This window comes from Sorex fumeus, unplaced genomic scaffold, assembly GCF_029834395.1.
Source record: "Sorex fumeus unplaced genomic scaffold, SorFum_2.1 ptg000015l, whole genome shotgun sequence".
Lineage (NCBI taxonomy): Eukaryota > Metazoa > Chordata > Mammalia > Eulipotyphla > Soricidae > Sorex > Sorex fumeus.
The window spans coordinates 15,230,611-15,250,867 of record NW_026606072.1 but is presented as its reverse complement, the minus strand read 5'-3'; the positions used below and the strand labels follow the sequence as shown (position 1 = coordinate 15,250,867).

At 39.6% G+C, this 20,257-nt stretch overlaps 1 protein-coding gene across 4 annotated transcripts in view; it reads right to left on the bottom strand.

Annotated features, from left to right (window-relative positions):
* PDE4D (phosphodiesterase 4D) overlaps positions 1–20,257 on the bottom strand; it is a 775,698-nt gene that overhangs the window by 217,696 nt on the left and 537,745 nt on the right. The gene's annotated exons all lie outside the window — the stretch shown is intronic.

Here is a 20,257-nt window from a genome sequence, read left to right as displayed (position 1 = left end):
TGAAATTGGAGGGTATCCTACTTAGAGAAGTTAGTCAGAAGGACTATACCACATATAGTCCCTCATATGTGGTATACAAGCAATATAGTATGGTAAAAGCAAATAGCCAAAGACTACACAACCTGGGGACTGATCTATAGAACTGAGCTTACCAAGGGCAAAATTGAGCTCACCAGTGGTGGGTAGAGGGCGGTAAGGAGGGGAACTTGGAACAAGATGGACACTCAGCTGTTGGAACGTTGTATGCTGAAACCCTGTCCTTAACAATATTGCAAATCACAATGTAACAAATGAAAAAAAAAAACTTTCCAAGGAGAGAGTGAAGGTGGGGTGGGAGGGCCTTTAGTAAAGAAGTTATTTTTGGTATTGTACTTATTCCATGCACTAATAGTTACATGAGTGCTGAGAAGATTGGTATTCAGGTAATAGCCACAGTCGAAAACAAGACAAGAAATGTCTAGAACTGACAGGATGAGACACTGGTGGTTCCATGGGAACTCAGTTTCCTGGTCACTGTCTAGTGTTACGGCAGGAGATTTTGTGGCCTCAGTACTGCCCCATTAACCATGTGTGAAGAGTTGCCAAAACCAGTTCCTGGGGAATCACTCCCAACATGCCCTCCCCCCCCCCCCCGCCCCCAAAGACTGGGAATCCTAGAGCCAGCTACTAAAGGCAGGGAGAAGAGTTACAAAGCATTGAATTTCCTTTATTTTCAAGGAGGAATCACAACAGTCAAGAACTATGTCAGGTACCTTTCTGCCATCCTTTCCCTTAGACGGTCACATATTTTATACAACAATGAAATGATAGTTACTACAGCACTGATTATTTTGTAGTCCTATTCTTTCTGGAATAAGAAGTCAAGAATCTTAGCAAGGAACTGAAAGAGAAATTCACAAACCAACAATCCGAGTAAAATGCAGAAAAGTTCTGTGTCATCTTAAAAACAAAATTCAACAAACCAGCAGTCCCTGAACAAATTTTTGTGAATTAGCTTGTTTTAAGATTGTGTTCAAACATTCTGGCAACTACCTTTTCATGTGTTATTTTTACTGAACCAGAAGGAGAAAAAAATGCACTTAATTGGAAGAAAGTTTACATTTAACTGAGCAAAAACCTCTAGTCCTACAATACTGAAAGCATCACTGGCCACACAGTACCTACTGGCTTTGAAATTCACATTGCAAATTTCATCAATATACACTGGCACTTTGAAGAGGAGCCATAGATCGAGATTTTCTGAATCTGCTCTTGTACTGACTGCAGTATCTTTGTGTTACTCTCTAGCTAGAAAGCTATTTTCTTCCGGAATTTGTCAGTAAGATTAGGAAACTAATCAATGTCTAGTAATTGGTAGTTAGAAATCATGGAGTTTATTTTCCTTCAGACTCAAAACTATGCCTATTTTTCAATTGATTCTTGATTCACATCTTTTAGTAATACAGCAAAACAAGTATGTTTCATTTTTAAATATGTACATATTATTTTCTGGAAGTTTAGTTATTTAACAACATCCAAAAAATAGTTACAAGAGGAATATGACAATCTCTCTTTGCTCTCCGACAGAAATACAAACATGCAAAATAATTAAGAAAATACAAAATACAATTTACATCATTTTTCACAGTTATACATTTTAATGTGAAACATATTAGCTGTAAAATTTTGGGAGAATATAAAAGAAGTTAAAGACTCAGAGATAATTGTTGATTCTATTTCCCAATGGAGGCTATTAGAATCTTTATGTTATATATAATTTTTTGAAATATAAGTATTTATATACAATTGAATAATATAGATATTATCATATTCTGTTAGCAAAATTAAACATTGACTCTTGAAAAATCCTTCATCTTTTACATTTTAAAAATATCTTTAATATATCATATTTGCCAATTTCTAAAATGTTCAAGAAGATATCAATCTGAACATATTAAAATATGAGTACTAATTCTATTTTAAAATAAGTTTTAAAAAATTGAATGGCTTTCTCAGAATTACTTTAATTTATTCTGTCACTCTTTTAAAACAATTTGTCCAGGGCTGGAGAGACAGAACAGTGGTCAGAGCATTTGCCTTGCCTCATACAGGATGACCTAGGTTTGGTCCCTGGAACCCCATAAGGAGTGATCCCTGAGCAGAGTCAAGAGTGATCCCTGAATATAACAGTCAGGAGTAAGCCCTGACCACAACCGGTATTGCCCAAGATTACAAACAAACAAACAACACCCCCTCTTCCCCAAACAACAACAACAGCAAGAAATTCCACAACTTTCTCAAGGAAAAATGCTTATTTTGATTAAACAGGCATATGAATTAAATATTAAAATACTATATTATAAATTATGAGTACACTGAACACACTAACCACATAGGGATGTTGAATATTTTATGCAACTATGTCTTTTAATTAAAATCACGAAACTATGGCTCATACAATAAATGTATTCTGGAAAATCTTGCTACATTTTGTGAAACCAAATTATGTTTGTCCAAAGATATCGAAAACAGATGACTTATGTTTTCTTAAAAGGTTGCCTCTGGGAAATTATAATGTCACATTTAAAGTATACTGAACCCTTTATAATTATGAAGAAGTAATTATGATTCCTTTTATGGAGCCATTCCAGGCTGCGCTCAGGGCCTACTGATTGCTCTGTGTTCAAGGATCATTTCTGTGTTCAGGGAACCCCATGTGGTAATGAGATCAAGCTCAGTCCAGTTGCATACAAGACAGGTGCCTTATCTGCTATACTATCTCTCTGATCCAATTATGATTTTTTTAAAAAAATAAACTCCCAGTAGTCAAAAACCAAACAAAAATCAAGAAAAACTGTGATTCATGATTTTGCAAAATACCAAGGATATTCTTCCTACTTGGCCTTTCCATTCAAAATTTGTTCCATTGGAAGTTAAAATTAAAAAAAAAGAAAGTTAAAATAAAAAGAAATAAACAATATTTTCATTTACAAAACCCCAGGAATAGTCTCTAATAATACAACCTCAGCCACAACTGACAGTGACTTTCCTCCTTGATATTGTGGCAACTAAGGATTAAATACAAAATTATATTAAACTATTTTTATTTTATTTTTCTTTAAAAATTAAGTATAAAAACACATTTAATACGAAAGTTCAGTCAGTCCTGTGGCCAAAAGTCCCAATAGCTGAAGCTTGCACTTTGCTAGTTACATAAAATGTCTAGAAACATTCTTCTGAGAAACAAATCAAAATATAAGTAAATACAGGAGCAAAATTAAAGCAGTTATAGTGTGAAGCAATATCCTTCACTTAAAAAATGTTCAATGCCAAACACAGTAACTAGTCTCACAGTGGAGACGTTACTGGGCCTGCTCAAGCAAAAATTGATGAACAATGGGAGGACAGTGACAGTGACAGTTAAACTCGAAGTAAAATTCGTATCTATCTGCATATAGTACTACATAATTCTGAAGGATTTCAGTAGTGTTTAATATCATTATTAGTTAATTAGTAGAAATATTTACCCCCATTTAAAAAACACCTTCATATTTATATTCATACTAGTCACTGTCCTCCCGTTGATCATCGATTTGCTCGAGCGGGCCCAGTAACGTTTCCGTTAGAGACTTTGTTGTTACTGTGTATGGCATATCGAATACTCTCAGTAGCTTGCTGGGCTCTCCGAGAGGGGCGGAGGAATCGAACTCCGGTTGGCCGTGTTGGCTGCGTGCAAGGCAAACGCCCTACCGCTGTGCTATCGCTCTAGCCCATTCATACTAGTACAAAAAGAAAACAAACAAACAAACAAAAAAACCCAAAGTAACTAACTTCTCTCCTTCGTAAGAAATAAACAAGAGCCATAGTCTACAAAAACACAGGTAATTTGGTTCAGGTATATACTCAGATTTATGAGGAAATTACCCTTCCTGTCACTTGTAAACCTATATTTATTCACACATTGTAACTTGTATGGTAGTTTTTCCTGAAGTCTCTTTCACTGATGCCCAGCAAAGTAATTCAATTTCTTGTTGTTCTGAATACTAAATGTACCATATTAATATTATTTTCAATTTCTTAAAACGGATCTTTGATGTTCTTATTTAAACTCATAGCACTGATTTTCATATCAACAAACTGAATAATAATTAAAATATCTGAACAAATTATAATAAAATAATAACATCTGTTGAATGACTGCCATATCCCAGGAACTGTGCAAAGAACTTTATGCTATCTCTAGTAAAATTTTATTTGTAACTGACAAAAGGGAAATCAAATAAAGACAAAACAAAACAAAATCACATCTCCATGAAGTTCCCAAATTCAGGTTGGGAAGGTTCTGTAGTTAAACACTGTGAAATTCTGCCTCTGTAACAGATTTATCAGCGACAAAAACACTTTCAAAAAAATACCCAATCTTTAGCATATTTTCCATTTCATAACAGTGAAATGTATGTGAAAGACAAGAAACAGAAAAGTTGGGGGTCGAACAGTAGTGCAGAGGGTAGGGTGCTTGCCTTATATATGGCTGACCCGGATGTCAATCCCCAGCATCCCATATGGTACCCTAAGCCTGCCAGAAGTATCCTGGGTGCAAAGCCAGGAATAAGCCCCGAGCACTGGTAAATATGGCCCTAAAACAAAAGAATTACATCTAAATGCGAAAAAAAAAGGAACAACAAAAAGTGACTAATAACAACAAAAATGAGGTGGAGCGATAGCACAGCAGTAGGGTGTTTGCCTTGCATGCAGCCAGCCTGGCCGAGCTGGGTTCGATTCTCTGCCCCTCTCGAAGAGCCCGGCAAGCTACCGAGAGTATCTCACCCTCATGGCAAAGCCTGGCAAGCTATCTGACTTATTCGATATGCCAAACACAGTAACAACTAAAATAAGTTCTGCCCAGTGACTCACGTTTTGGGCTGGAGCAATAGCACAGTAGGTAGGGCGTGCTTTGCACCCGGCTGACAGGGCCAACCCAAGTTCGATTCTTATGCCCCTCTCAGAGAGCCCTGCAAGCTACCAAGAGCATCTCGCCCGCACAGAAAGCCTGGCATGCTCCCTGTGAGGTATTCGATATGCCAAACACAGTAACAAGTCTCACAATCTTACGGGGCCCCCTCGAGCAAATCGATAAACAACTGAAGGACAGTGACAGTGACTCTAATATAAAATAAAATAGTTGTTGCATTTCTGTCCATGTGATTGTTGATTATTCTTATAATAATAAATATCTTATGTCCATATTTAGAACGTGTCAGGACTATATCCATTATGTCTTTTAAGATGGCATTTATCATACAGAGAGACAGTAGAGGAATTAAGTCACTTGGCCTCACATCCATCTAACCCTTGTTCAAATTCCTTGTACCACCCTGAGCATCACTAGGGGTCACTCCTGAGCATAGGGACAAGAACAGTCCCTGAGCACTACAGGGTGTGGTCCCCAAACTAAAATAAAAATATTTCAAAGTATGGCACTTATGCATATATACATTTTTTATGTTTAATATTAATAACACATATTTGTGTACAATAGTGGGGCTGGAGTGACAGCACAGCGAGTAGGGCATTTGCCTTGCACACTGTCAACATGGCCGACCCAAGTTCGATTCCTTGGCCCCTCTCGGAGAGCCCAGCAAGCTATCGAGAGTATCTCGCCCACTCGGCAAAGCCTGGCAAGCTCACTGCGACATATTTGATATGCCAAACACAGTAACAAGTCTCACAATGTTACTGGGCCCACTAGAGCAAAATCGATGAACAACAGGACGACAGTGACAGTGATGTATAATAGTGTCTGTCTAATCTTACAAACATTTTGCAATTTCTCTGTCACAGAAATATTCTGGTTTTATTTTTCAAATAAGGAGGGTAAAAGTGTATGTATGGGGGGATCTATTGCACCATTATCTGTATATAGATAACAATATATACAACTAAACAGAAAAAACTCAAGAATATCATTGAAAATACTACATTTTAGGTTAAATACTACATTTTAGGTTACATATATGTGTGTATATATATATATATATTTACATGTTTTTAATGTACTTTAGTAGCATGTTTATAACAGTGTAACTTTTATGGTTTTCATGTACATTGACCACAACTTACCACCTCCATGTGCTCATTACCCTCCACCAATGTCTCGTGTGTATTTTATATGATTAAAAGCATGTGATATATCAAGGTATCATATATTTTGCATAATTGAAAGTTTGTGGTATATCAAGATATATACCCACCTGCTATAGAGCAGCATCACAGAACAAATCTCCCATCATTCTTTTGTTTGTTTTTGTACCACACCTGGCAATGCACTGGGCTTACTCCTGGGTGTCCGGAGGTCACCCCTGTTGATGCTTAGGGGCCAATATGTGGTAGGAGGAGATTGCACTAGGGTCAGCCGTGAGCAAGACCTTAACTTTGTGCTGTTTCTCCAGGCCCTAACTCTTTGTATTTAAGAATAAATTGCGGTTCCGCCTCCCTCTGCTCACTCATCCAGGTACCCACCCGGTGGCACAGCCCCTTCCCAGGGCCGAGCGTCTAACTAGATCCCCTGAGAACGGCCAGTTTTCATCTTGGTCTGCGGGGGACGGGAATTGAGGCACACCTTGCGAGTCCAAAGCTGAGCTATTCCACCCCCCTCTGCTAACTCTTCCAGGTACCAGTCGGTGGCAGGGTTGGTGCCTCCCCCCTCCCCCCCACCTAAACTCATGACCCTGAAAGCCAGCTGCCACCAGAACCCCAGCCTGGTGTACCTGCCTCAACTTCTGCAGCAAGCACCAGCCCAACTAGTTGCCGCCCCAAAAGGTCTGTGGACTAGCATCTGGGCTGGCTGGGGGCATGACCACCAGTTTAGGGGGCATGGCTTCCTCAAAAGTGTGCATGGCCTTCTCTGAGGCCGCAGTTATATTTCCCACTCCCAGCACTCTAGACTTTCATCCCAGCCTTTATCACCTAATTCTGTGGAAAAAATTCTGGCCACCCCCACTACAACAATAATCCACTGGCCTACTCCAATTCGAACAAAAGACCAGTATGCAAGAAGCTGTACAAGACCCAATATTAAAAGAGCACCTCCTCCAAAACTTCACTAGATGCCCATCATAAGCCAAAGAATAAGGCCTGAGAGGAAGGTCAGACTCTAGAAAGGGAGAAAGGTGACCATCATCGACCGACCTTATCCAGAATCCTTTCCCACAATAAGAGGGAACAGTGCTAGTGAATTCCAGGGTTTTAGACAACCAAAACAACATGAAGAAACAGCACAAATCTCCACTACAAGGAGAGGACGAAGAAAAGAATCCTGAACCCTTAACCGGGGTTATCCACAAATATGCTCTCTCTGATAAAGAATCCCAAAACGAAATGGCAGAGGATTTTCAAGGATCTACTCAAAGAATCTGATAACCCACTACCATCAGACCAGAATCTCAAAACTGCCAATAGCACAGCGGTAGGGCGTTTGCCTTGCACGCAGCCAACATGGCCGACCCGAGTTCGATTCCTCCGCCCCTCTCGGAGAGCCCGGCAAGCTACCGAGAGTATTCGATATGCCAGACACAGTAACAACAAAGTCTCCAATGGAGACGTTACTGGGCCCGCTCGAGCAAATCGATGATCAACGGGAGGGCCTTTACCCTTACCTTTACTTTACCTTTACTCAAAGAATCAATGGAGGAGATATCCAGAAAATAGAAGGAAGAAATGAAAGAAACAGTAGAATGGATAGTTGAGAAAATACAGTAAGAAGAGCAGAAATAAAAAAGCTACAAAAAGCTGGAAAGAAAGATGGCGGCCGCATGGGAGCCTTGTGGACAGCAGGTATGAGCTGGGGGTGGGGGTGCGACTGAAACCTCATGGGAAGGGTGGCGTTCCGGCCCGTCCTTCACGCCCTACCGAGATCACCAGTTGCCCCCCACGAGCAGCTCTCCGGCACGGCCATGACTCCAGAGCACAGAAACCAATCTCTTAATTATCTGACTCTCAGTAGAAATACTTCCAGGGTTAATAAGTAAAATAGCAGAAATCCAAAACCTGATTGGAGGGGGGCAAACTCTAAGTAATAATGGTGCAACTTTTATCGAAACAATGAAGCTAGTCAAAGTAGATAGAGTGTTAACTGGAATTCATCTGCTTCACAGGCATTGGGAGGGGGTGGGGGGTGGGGGTTTATTGGGGTTCTTTGTGGTGAAAAATAAGTATTGGTAAAGGGAAATGTGATTGATATTTGCATGATCGAGACCTAAACCTGAAAGCTTTGTAACTTTTTCCACAGCGATTCAATAAATAAATAAAGAATGTTCTGGGAAAAAAAGCTACAAAAAGAAGTGTCACAAATAAAGGATACGGTAGACAAAATTAAAAACTCAGTAGGTGCCCTTAGCAGTAGGATGAATACAGCTGAAGAGAGGATCAGTGAGCTTGAAGATGAACAACAGAAATCGCATAGGAAACAACAAGCAATGGGAAAAAACCTCAAAATAGCTCTAAGGAGAATCAGAGACCTAGGGGATAATGCCAAGAGGAACAATATTAGAACCATCAGAGATGGAAAGGAAGAAATCAAGCTCTCACTATTCGCAGATGATATGATACTGTATCTTCAAGAATCCTAAACCCTCTACCAAGAAACTCCTAGAAACAATAGTTTTGTACAGTAAAGTCGCAGGCTATAAAATCAATGCCCAAAAATCCATGGCCTTCCTATACGCAAATAATGAGAGAGAGAAAAGTGATGTGAAAAAAATAATCCCGTTCACAATTGTGCCCCAGAAAATAAAATACCTCGGAATCAGCCTAACTAAGGAGGCAAAGTAACCTCTACATTGAAAACTACAAAACGCTACTCCATGAAATAAAAGGACATGAGGAAATGGAAACATATTCCTGACTCATGGATAGGAGAATCAACACCGTCAAAACGGCAATACTCCCGAAAGCATTATACAGTTTCAACGCAATTCCTATAAGGATAGCCATGAAATTCTTCATAGATATATATCAAGCACTCCTGAAATTCATATGGAACAACAAACTCCCACGGATAGCTAAAGCAAATCTTGGGAAAAAGACGCGGGGAGGCATTACCCTCCCCAACCTCAAACTCTCCTACAAAGTGGTAATAACTAAAACAGCATGGTACTGTAACAAAGCCAGAGCCAGAGACCAATGAAAAAGGGTGGAATATCCGTACATACAACCCCAAATGTGTGAACATCTAATCTTTGATAAGGGAGCAAGAAATGTAACGTGGAACAAGGAAAGCCTCTTCAACAAATGATGCTGGCATAACTGGACAACCACATGCAAAAATATGGGCTTAGACCTCAACCTAACACCATGCACAAAAGTTAGACCAAAATGGATTAAAAATTTCAACATCAGGCCAAAATCCATAGGATACATTGAAGAAAAGTTTGGCAAAACCCTCCATGATATTGAGACTAACAGTATCTTCAAAGATGACACTCCACTGACCAACCAAGTGGAAACAGAGATAAAAAAAAATGAGACTATTTTAAATTAAGAAGCTTCTGCACCTCAAAAGATACAATAACCAGAATACAAAGGCAATCTACAGAATGGGAAAGAATATTTGACCAATACCCATCTGATAAAGGGTTGATATCAAGGATATACAAAGCACTGGTTGAACTCTACAAGAAGAAAACATCTTACCACATCAAAAAATGGGGTGATGAAATGAAGAGAAACTTTCCCAAAGACGAAATCCGAATGGCTAACAGGCACATGAGAAAATGCTCTACGTCACTAATCATCAGGGATATGAAGATCAAAACAACAATGAGATATCATCTCACACCACAGAGACTGGCCCACATCCAAAAGAAAAAAAGCAACTGATGTTGGTGTGGATGTGGCGAGAAAGAGACTCTTCTTCATTGCTAGTTGGGAATACTGACTGGTTCAGCCCTTTTGGAAAACAGTATGGAAGATTCTCAAAAAATTAGAAATTGAGCTGCCATTTGATCCAGCAATACCATTCCTGGGAATATACCCCAGAGAGGCAAAAAAAGTTCAGTTGAAATGACATCTGCACTTCTGTGTTCATTGCTGCACTGTTCACAATAGACAAAATCTGGACAAAACCCAAGTGCCCGAGAACAGATGACTGGTTAAAGAAACTTTGGTATATCTACACAATGGAGTACTATGCAGCTGTTAGAAAAGATGAAGTCATGAAATTTACATAAAGGTGATACTACAGGGAAAGTATCATGCTAAGTGAAATGAGTCAGAAAGAGAAGGACAGATATAGAAAGATTGCATACATCTGGGGATTGTAAAGTAACAAAATCAGAGACTAACATCCAAGAATAGCCAAGATTAAGTACCAGGAGGTTCACTCCATGGCTTGGATGCCAGCCACACACGCTAGGGGAAAAGGCAGCTCACACAGAGAGGGAAGCACCAAGTAAAGGATGTTGGTTGGATCCTCCCAGAATGGGAGATGCATGCTGAAAGTAGACTATAGACTGAACATGATTGCCACTCAATGACTCTTTTGCAAACCACAACACCCAAAAGGAGAGAGAGAACAGAGGGGAATGCCCTGCCACAGGGGTTGGGTGGAATGGGGGGGAAGTGGGAGGGATGCTGGGAGCATTGGAGGTGGGGAATGGGCACTGGTGGAGGGATGGGTACTCAATCAGTGTATAGCTGAAACCGAAGCATGAAAATTTGTTAAGTCTACAACTGTAGTTCATGGTATTTCATTAATAAAAATTTAAAAAAAGAATAAATTCCTGGGGATCTAAACTGCTCTGGAAAATAATGTCTTAAAATTAAAAATACACACCCATACCAAATAAAACCCCAAACAAAAATTCAACTATCTTTAGAAAGGAGCGTGAGTTTAGTAGTTTTCTAAAGTTAAGATAATTTATTCACCTCTTATTCATATTTTAAAAAAGAAGGTCCAGTCTTAAATTTTTTTTTGAGGGGGGGGGGGCGGTGCACACCATGTTGTCCTCATGGCTAACTCTTGGCTCTGCATTCATGGATCACTTTTGGCAATGCTCAGGTACCGTATGTAATGCTGGAGATTAAACCTATGTTGGCCAATGAAAGGCAAATGCCTTACCCAGTGTACTATCTCTCCAGCCCCCAACCCTCAAATTTTAAAAACAAAACCCCTTATATTTTTGTCCCAGGTATTACATACACTAATAAGAAATAAAACTGCAATTAATGAAGCAGGGGCCAAGGAGTCTCTAATCAAATCTTTTTTTTTTGTCTGTTTGCTTGCCAATTAACCAATAAACATCCTCAGATTTGATAAATTACATGATGACACAAAAGGCAATCTGCTTCCAAATAAATATTGATGGTTTTCTAATTCCAGTAAGTTAAATGGTGTCCAGTACCAATGTGTAGACACGCTTACTATGCATACTCACTTATTTTAATAAAAGCTAGACTAACAGAGAGTTCTGCCAGGAGTGTTGACGTCACAAATTACTATCCTAACTTCCATGAAGGGGGGGGGGGATCATGCAGAGAACAGGGCTGAGTACAGAGCTGACTTTCACAAATCCCCTCACACTCTGTGTTCTAGGAACTGATTCTTTCACAGTTATCTTGATAGGCCTATTCTTAGCATCTGTGGCCAGGCCCTCTTGGGATTTCTCTAGAACAGGTTGCTAGGGAAAAGACTTATGAGCAGCTAGAGTAATGTTTTTAAAGTTCTTTATATGGTAACAAGATATATTAGATACATAAAAGTGAGGACATGGTCAAATAGAAGATGATGGCAGAAGACTTTCTTTTTTAAAAAAATTTTTATTAGTGAAGCACCATGAGGTACAGTTATAGACTTATAAATTTTTGTGCTTGGGTATCAGTTATACAATGATCGAGTACCCATCCCTCCACCAGTGCCCATTCTCCACCACCACTGATCCCAGTTCTCTCCCACCCCCACCCCCCCCATCCCACCCTGCCTCTGTGGCAGGGCATTCACTTTTGTTCTCACTCTCCTTTTGGGTGCTGTGGTTTGCAAAGGAGGCACTGAGTGGCAATCATGTTCGGTCTATAGTCTACTTTCAGCATGCATCTCCCGTCCTGGGAGGATCCTCCCAACACACTTTATTTAGTGCTCCCCTCTCTATTTGAGCTGCCTTTTCCCCTAGCATGTATGGCTGGCCTCCAAGTCATGGAGTGAACCTCCTGGTACTTATCTTAGCTATTCTTGGATGTTAGTCTCTGATTTTGTTACTTTATATTCCCCAGATGTAAGCAATCTTTCTATGTCTGTCCTTCTCTTTCTAACTCATTTCACTTAGCATGATAATTTCCATGCAGTACCACTTGTATGTAAATTTCATGGCTTCATCTTTTCTAGCATATCGATATGCCAGACACAGTAACAACAAAGTCTCCAATGGAGACGTTACTGGGCCCGCTCAAGCAAATCGACGATCAACGGGAGGGCCATCTTTTCTAACAGCTATATAGTATTCCATTGTGTAGATGTACCAAAATTTCTTTAACCAATCATCTGTTCTCGGGCCCTCAGGTTTTTCCCAGATTCTGGCTATTGTAAAGAGTGCTGCAATGAACAAACAAGTGCAGATGTCACTTCGACTATACTTTTTTGCCTCTCTGGGATATATTCCCAGGAGTGGTATTGCTGGGTCAAATGGGAGCTCAATTTCTAATTTTTTGAGAATCGTCCATACTGTTTTTCCAAAAGGGCTGAACCAGTCAGCATTCCCACCAGCAGTGAAGGAGGGTCCCTTTCTTGCCACATCCACACCAACATCAGTCTCTCTACTGGCTATCCCATATAGTATCTTCTAGTCATGCACAGTTACTTAGCACTTGAAATGTGGCTAGTGCAGTGGAAGAATTGGAGTTTAGTTTTATTCAACTTTAATCAATTTAAATTAAGAAGAGAGTCATCTGTGGCTAATGGCAATTATGTTAACCAGTAAATCTCCTGGACGATCTTCATAAAACTTGTTATAAACTCTAAGGGAAGACAATATTTTAAATAACTTGGGAAGGGGGAGAAGTACCTATTCTAAGCTTGGAGGAAAAGGTTATTGATATAGTAACATAAAAAAAGCTCCTGATTATTTGGCAGAGGCCCTCAATCAAAAGATCTGCCCACATGGTAATCTAGACTCTTCATCCCTTACAAAAAACCTAAAGATTTTAGTCTAATTGCTTTACTAAATCATTACTTTCTCATCTATAATTGATACCTTATATTTAGAAATAAGTCTAGTCAGCAAATACTGAAGGAACAGTTTAGCAGCAGCTGTTGATCTAAATCACTATGTTCAGGGTCAAAATACCTAGAATCTAATTCATGGTGTATAGTTTGTGTGTGTGTGTGTGTGTGTTTGTGTGTGGGCATGCACGTGATTGCATGCACACATATTGCATGGGCACAACATATCTGAGCAGAATTTTGTTATTTATGAAACTGAGTCAATGATAATTTCTCTAGTTTCCTTATATATGATTGTTTTTAGGATTAAATGTCCAACACTGGAGTTGGAGAGAGTACAGCAGGTAGGATACTTGCCTCACATGCAGTTGACTTGGGTTTGATCCCTGGCCATGATATGGATCCCTGAGCCCAGTGCCACAGAGCATAGCCTGTGAGTTTAGTCAGATGAAACTCCAAAATCAAAATCAAACTAAACCAAATCAAACAAAACAAAAAACTAAACGTTAAAGTTCATGGAATAAGGGGCTGGAGCAAAAGCACAGTGGGTAGGGCCTTTGCCTTGCACACGGCCAACCCAGGTTCGATTCCCAGCATCCCAAATGGTCCCCTGAGCACCACTAGGAGTAATTCCTGAGTGCATGAACCAGGAGTAACTCCTGTGCATCACCAGGTATGACTCAAAAAGCGAAAAAAGAAAAAAAGAGTTATGGAATAATTGTACATCCCCTATCAAGACTATGCTGATGTCAGTCAATTTTACTCCTTTCATATATCATATGATATGATCATATATCAAAAATCTGTAAAAAACCCTCAAAGTATGTACCTTACTCCCCAGTCTTCAGAAGATGAGCCAGAGGAAGAAATATTCTTGACCTTATGAATTTCCTAAATTTGAATGGTGACTACTACGTTTGATCATGGACCTTTGAAATCTAAGTTTACCATGTTCAAAGTTTTATATGGATTTACCGGATTACAGGCAAATTCTTTGTCTGGGAAACTTCAGGTTCCTTTCTTGGCTAAACAGTAGAAGCAAGGATGGCTTTACAGGAATGTAAAGCAAAAGTCAAGCAAAAAAAAAGTGCTAGAAAATTTGCCTAATCCCTTAATAGGTATAACAAACGAATGGAGACTCAACATATTGCACATACAGAATACACGTTAAGGGGCTACAGAAAAAGTATGGTAGACAAAGCGTCTACCTTGCATGATGCAGATCTGGTTTGATCCTTAACACCAAATCCTACCCTGACAATTTCTCTGGAGGGCCCCCAAACAAGTGCCTTCAGCACTGCTTGTTTTGCCAAAAAGAACCTCCAGGCAGTGCTCAGGAGGCCCTCCCTCCCCAAACAACACACAATGAAAGATACAATAAATTTTCAAAGTGCTGTCAAAATATGAGATTAACTTTATGACTTCATGTAAAAGATTCCTTTTTTCACCTACTGTCTTCCTTTTAGTATCTGGAAACACATATTCTTAGCTGAAAATGGTATTTATTTGAGTGCCCTTGGGAGAAATCAACATAGGGACATTTAGATAACATATAAATAAGAATGCTTGCTTTTAAAAAAAACTTTCCCCGGGGGAAAACATCCATCAGACAAACAATAACCAGGCAAACAAATAAAACAGGCCTGGGAGGACAGAACAAATTCTGTTTGACTCTCCTCCCACCCAAAGGGAACGGATGCTGAGAGAGATCCTGGGAGCCTGGACTCTGAGCACACAGTCCAGTTCTCTCTGAACTGAAGCACTGAGTCTCAGTCTTGGGATCATTCATAATATTTACTCGAGACAATGTGATCCAGTTAATCGCTGAAATGATTTCCTGCCACAGAGAAGCCTCTACATTCGCAGAGGTGTGCACAGCTGTTCTTTCTCTGTCTGCTTTTCCCCGTCTGCTCCCTGTGACAGGCTTGCATATGTTTAGACATAACTGCAATAGGCAGTGACAGCAAATTTTTCTTTTCCAAAGGTGAGGAAAAGCTCAGAAGTCCCAAGACAATTAAGGCAAGCTTTCATAGAGCCTGAGAGAAGTGCAACTGGCAGGTGGAATCACTGAAGATATTTTCCTTCAGTGAATCTGCTCTAAACCATACCACCACAAAGTGCCAGGAACTTGACAGCAAAGTCCAGGATCTTATATTCCTGATATTTTTCCCTTGAAGAAAACTCAGGATCTGGTTGAAGACTTTCTTTCTCCAATGTTAATTGTCTCATAAGGCAAGAATTTAGTGAAGATGTTTGACTGAAACTCCCTACGTATAATTTCTTTAAAGAAACACATCACATTAATGTTTCAACAGTGTGATTATCTTTCCTTTTATGGCTCAGAAAAGAGTCAGGAGACATCAAGAATGAATCACCAAGGACCAAAGAGTGGCAGGCAAAAATAAATATTTAAAGTGATTGATTTGTGAGTGAAAACAGAGGTTTATATAGAAATCTCAATATTGCCTCTTTTTTTAAATCTCAAATTGAAACAAAAAGATGAACAAAGAGAAGAACTGCAAGCTCCAAATGAAACTTTTGTTGTTTTTTTTCAGAGATCTATGGTATAAGTTGACACTCACCCAAAAATGCCATCCAATCAGTGCACTCCATTATTTCTAGAGTGGTAGAAGATAATTTAGGAAGGTTAGCAATGGAGCGATAGCACAGTGAGTAGGGCGTTCGCCTTACAAGCGGCCAACATGGCCGACCCGAGTTCGATTCTTCCTCCCCTCTCGGAGAGCCCGGCAAGCTACCGAGAGTATTCGATATGCCAAACACAGTAACAACAAAGTCTCCAATGGAGACGTTACTGGGCCTGCTCGAGAAGATCGACGATCAACGGGAGGGCCTTTACCTTTACCATTTTTAGCAATGGAAAACCCTGAGGAGCTCAGGTATCATATGAGACGTTGGGGAACCAGAACCGGCACAGTATCCACACTGACTGAACTAGAACCTCACTTGCAAAGCCATCAGCTCCTTAGACTTCAAGATGAAGAAAGATCCAATTAAATTTCAATTCAGTTCATCCATCCAGGACCACAAGACACGGTGAGCATGACACAGGTTACTGCTAGCATTTTGCTTTGGTTTTCAAAATCTCCTTAACTTGCCTTAGAGATTGTGTTCTTTGGAAACACATATAAATACACTGTGTATATAGCTTAAATTATTCTTTTATTTTATTCTTAAAATAGAACCAAAGAGACCATTAGGCACTGCTGGCATGGCTGTGGTAGAGGTTGGTACCACAAGGAAGGCCTGATGCTTCATCCTTGGGCCCTCATACTGAACCACCAGTACAGATGACCCCTAAAACAAACAACAGCACCATATATAGTTTTTACTTTTCAGAATGCTAAGTAATTAATTGGGTCAAATGAATTTTCTGTTTCTGCTGTGAGAGTTATAGTACTATGTTTGCAAGAATGTTAGTAAAATAGTGTTCTCTTGCTAATAATCCAAATGTTGGTCAGGTCAGCATGATAGTATAGCCAGGAGGGCGTTTGTCTTGCACGTGGCCAACCCCGGTTCAATTCCTGACATCCCATATGGTCCCTCAAGCACTGCCAGGTATGATTCCTGAGTGCAGAGCTAGTAGTCACCTTTGAGCTTCGTGACCCCAAAAGCCCAAAGAATTAAAAATAAAAAAGAAATAAAGTTTAAGGTCCCTGAACCCTGAATCTCTCCCTTGTAAAATAATCCCTTCTCACAAGTCTGTGGAAATTGTCAAACGCAACAGCAGATGGGAAGATATTTAGAAAAGCCAAGGGTAATTAATATACAGGAATGAATGTTATGATGCTTATTACTACTAATTTTTATTATTAGTCTTATTTTCTCCATGTGCTTCAACTATTTAACTAGTATTTGTTCAAAGAAGATATTGATACCCTGTGTATTAGGATGTGGTTACCTCCTTTCTCACTTTCTCAGAAAAACAACTACATTTAAAATTAAAGAGAACTTAAAGGTTTTCCAAAATATTTCACTCAAATAGATCATCACAGGCCTTCAATGTCATTAAATTTGACCTTTCTCTAGTTTCTTTGTTTTTGTTTTTGGGCCTCCCCCAGTGATGATGGTCAAGGCTTACTCCTGATTCTGTGCTCTGGGAGTATTTGGAGATGCTTAGGAGACGCTATGCCGTGGCACAATCAAACTTGGGTGTGCTGCCTGCAAGGTATGTGCCTTCGCCCTGTACTATCCTCCAGCTCCTTCTGTTTGTAAGTATTTTGAATTTTGGACGGAGCTTCATGATATGGAAGCTTAACTTAGAACAATAAATATACAATTATCAAAAGTGCTTAAAATATGTGATGTCCTTCTTTATAAAGTACAGTTGAATTAAGCACACTCTTCCTAGGATTACCATAAACTAGGCAGGATAAGAAAACGAAGTTAAACCAAAGCCTCATGTGAAGGGAAAGAAGAAGGCATACTAATCCCTTATGTGTAAAAGATAGGTGTAGCATCAGATTAAATACTGAAATAGTAACACTTTATTCTGGTCTCTGGGCTTCTCTAAGAAATCTAATCTCCCTGGTAGAAAGGAGGCTTTCCAAGAGTCAGTGCTGAAGAAAAACTTTCTTGTTCCAAAGTAAACATCCACAGGGAATGTTAAAGCTGAACAAGTCAAGCCATTTTCAACAATACAGAGAGTTGCATGATGGTCTGATTAAATTTGTCATTCTTACGTGAGTCCCATCAGATAGTTACCCTTGAATAGGTACAAGGTAAAATGAGGTCATTCTTGAAAGTTTGCTTTGGAAAGAAAATCACTATTTAAATATGAACTATTGTAGGTTTTTCAAAAGGTGTCCATGTATATTGAGTCTTAATGAGTAGGACATATAAAAGAAACAATCTATACACTATTTCCCAAAATCAATCACTGTGATTGTAGAAATTAGAATATATTAAATACACAAAATAGAGCTTACTATTTTTTTTTTTACAAAGAAACACCTAATGATTTATTTTTTTATTTTTGCTTTTTGGGTCACACCTGGCGATGCACAGGGATTACTCCTGGCTCTGCACTCGAAAGTTACTCCTGGCAGTTATCAGGGGACCATATGGGATGCTGGGAATCAAACCCAGGATGGCCGCGTGCAAGGCAAAAGCCCTACCCGCTGTGTTATGTCTCCAGCCCCTGAGCTTACTAATTTTGCTTAAATCAATCCCTGCCTACATCTAAAGCAATCTTGTTTCACTTTGTTTTAGGATTCAGTAAATGACCTGAAACTTCATCTATTCAACGTTGTTTATTATTATCTATTGGGCAGTCACCTTGCTATTCTGCTCTCTTTATATGATCTGCAGATCAGAAACCTCTCTTAAATCTATCTTCATAGATGGTGTCCATCTTTCCTGCTTTTTATTGTGGATGGCTATACTTTGTACCTATATTAAGTAAGTAAGTAAAGGCCCTCCCGTTGATCGTTGATTTGCTCGAGCGGGCCCAGTAACGTCTCCATTGGAGACTTTGTTGTTACTGTGTCTGGCATATCGAATACTCTCGGTAGCTTGCCGGGCTCTCCGAGAGGGGTGGAGGAATCGAACTTGGGTCGGCCATGTTGGCTGCGTGCAAGGCAGACGCCCTACCCGCTGTGCTATCGCTCCAGCCCGGATTGGAGGCCCCAGTGAGTACCTATATTAAAACCTGAATAAAAGTAGTATAATGATCTACCTGAAAAGTAGATCATTAACCATTCATTGACAAACATATTACCCCTCTAGCTCCAAATTTATATCCCCCTCTCTCAAATTTTTTCCTCAGAGTACTTTGTCTGTTCTACTTTTCTAAAGATAGTCCCTATACTTGGCTGGAGTAATAGCACTGCGGGTAGGGCGTTTGCCTTGCAAACAGCCAACCCAGGTTCGATTCCTCCGCCCCTCTTGGTGAGTCCGCAAGCTACCGAGAGTGGCAAGCTGCCTGTGACGTATTCAATATGCCATTAACAGTAACAAGTCTTACAATTTGTTGTGAGACGTTACTGGTGCTCGCTCGAACAAATTGATGAACAACGGGAGGACAGTGCTACAGTACTACCGTCCCTATACTTGATCATATGACCATTTTTGTTATCAAGCTCCATATTTATTAGTCCCTTCTCTCCGCATAAATATCCTGAATTTAAAAAAAAACTTTCCCTTGAATCCAATTTTCTTTCAGGCAGCTTTGGTTCTCTCTCCTCCTTTATCATTCAAGCCCTCTGAACAGTGTCTGTACTTGCTAATATATTGATTTTTATTTTATTCCTCCACCCGCCGGGCTTTTAATTTTATTACCCATAATCTGCCACTATGTTGTCCATTCTCCTGAGTTTCTTATGCTGATGTCACCATTAAATTGCCTTTGGAATTTTCTGATCTTTCCTTTTCCACTAGCTATCCAACCCCTCCCCCACCTACTCCTTACACACCAGCCTCTATAATATTTAACTTTTTTTCTGTTTCTGTGAATTTCAACATGGCCTAATGCTCTGTAGTCACTTTACTACATAATCATTCACCACAGAATAATCATGATGCAATAAAAATAAGAATATGATGATGCTAAATATCAGCAAAAAACTTCTGTTATTGTCAGGTCCCATTATTCTCTCTCTCCTCTCACATTTCCTCACACCAGCTAGAAAATCTTTCTGCCCTCTTAATGATCAGTTTAATTTCATTTTATTATTATAATTCCTATTATTTTAGTTTTGGGGATGCAGTGGGGTTACTCCTGGCTCTACACTTGGGAATCTCTACTGGTGGTGCTTGTGAAACAATATGGGATGCTGGAGATGGAACTCTGGTCAGCCATATACAAGGCAAGTGCCCTACCCATTGTATCATCTCTCCGGCCCCTCAGTTTTAATTTTAGCAACTATTTTCTAAGCTGTGCCATTCCCCAAACATTTTAAGTATAATATTTTCTGTTTTTACCTCTAGCATTTTATATTTAAAAAATGATTTTAGTCAAAGTTCACAGAGATCTCCCCAATGATTTGGCAAAACAGTGCTAATATCTGTATAGCACATCAATTACAATGTATTCGAAACATTGCATACTCC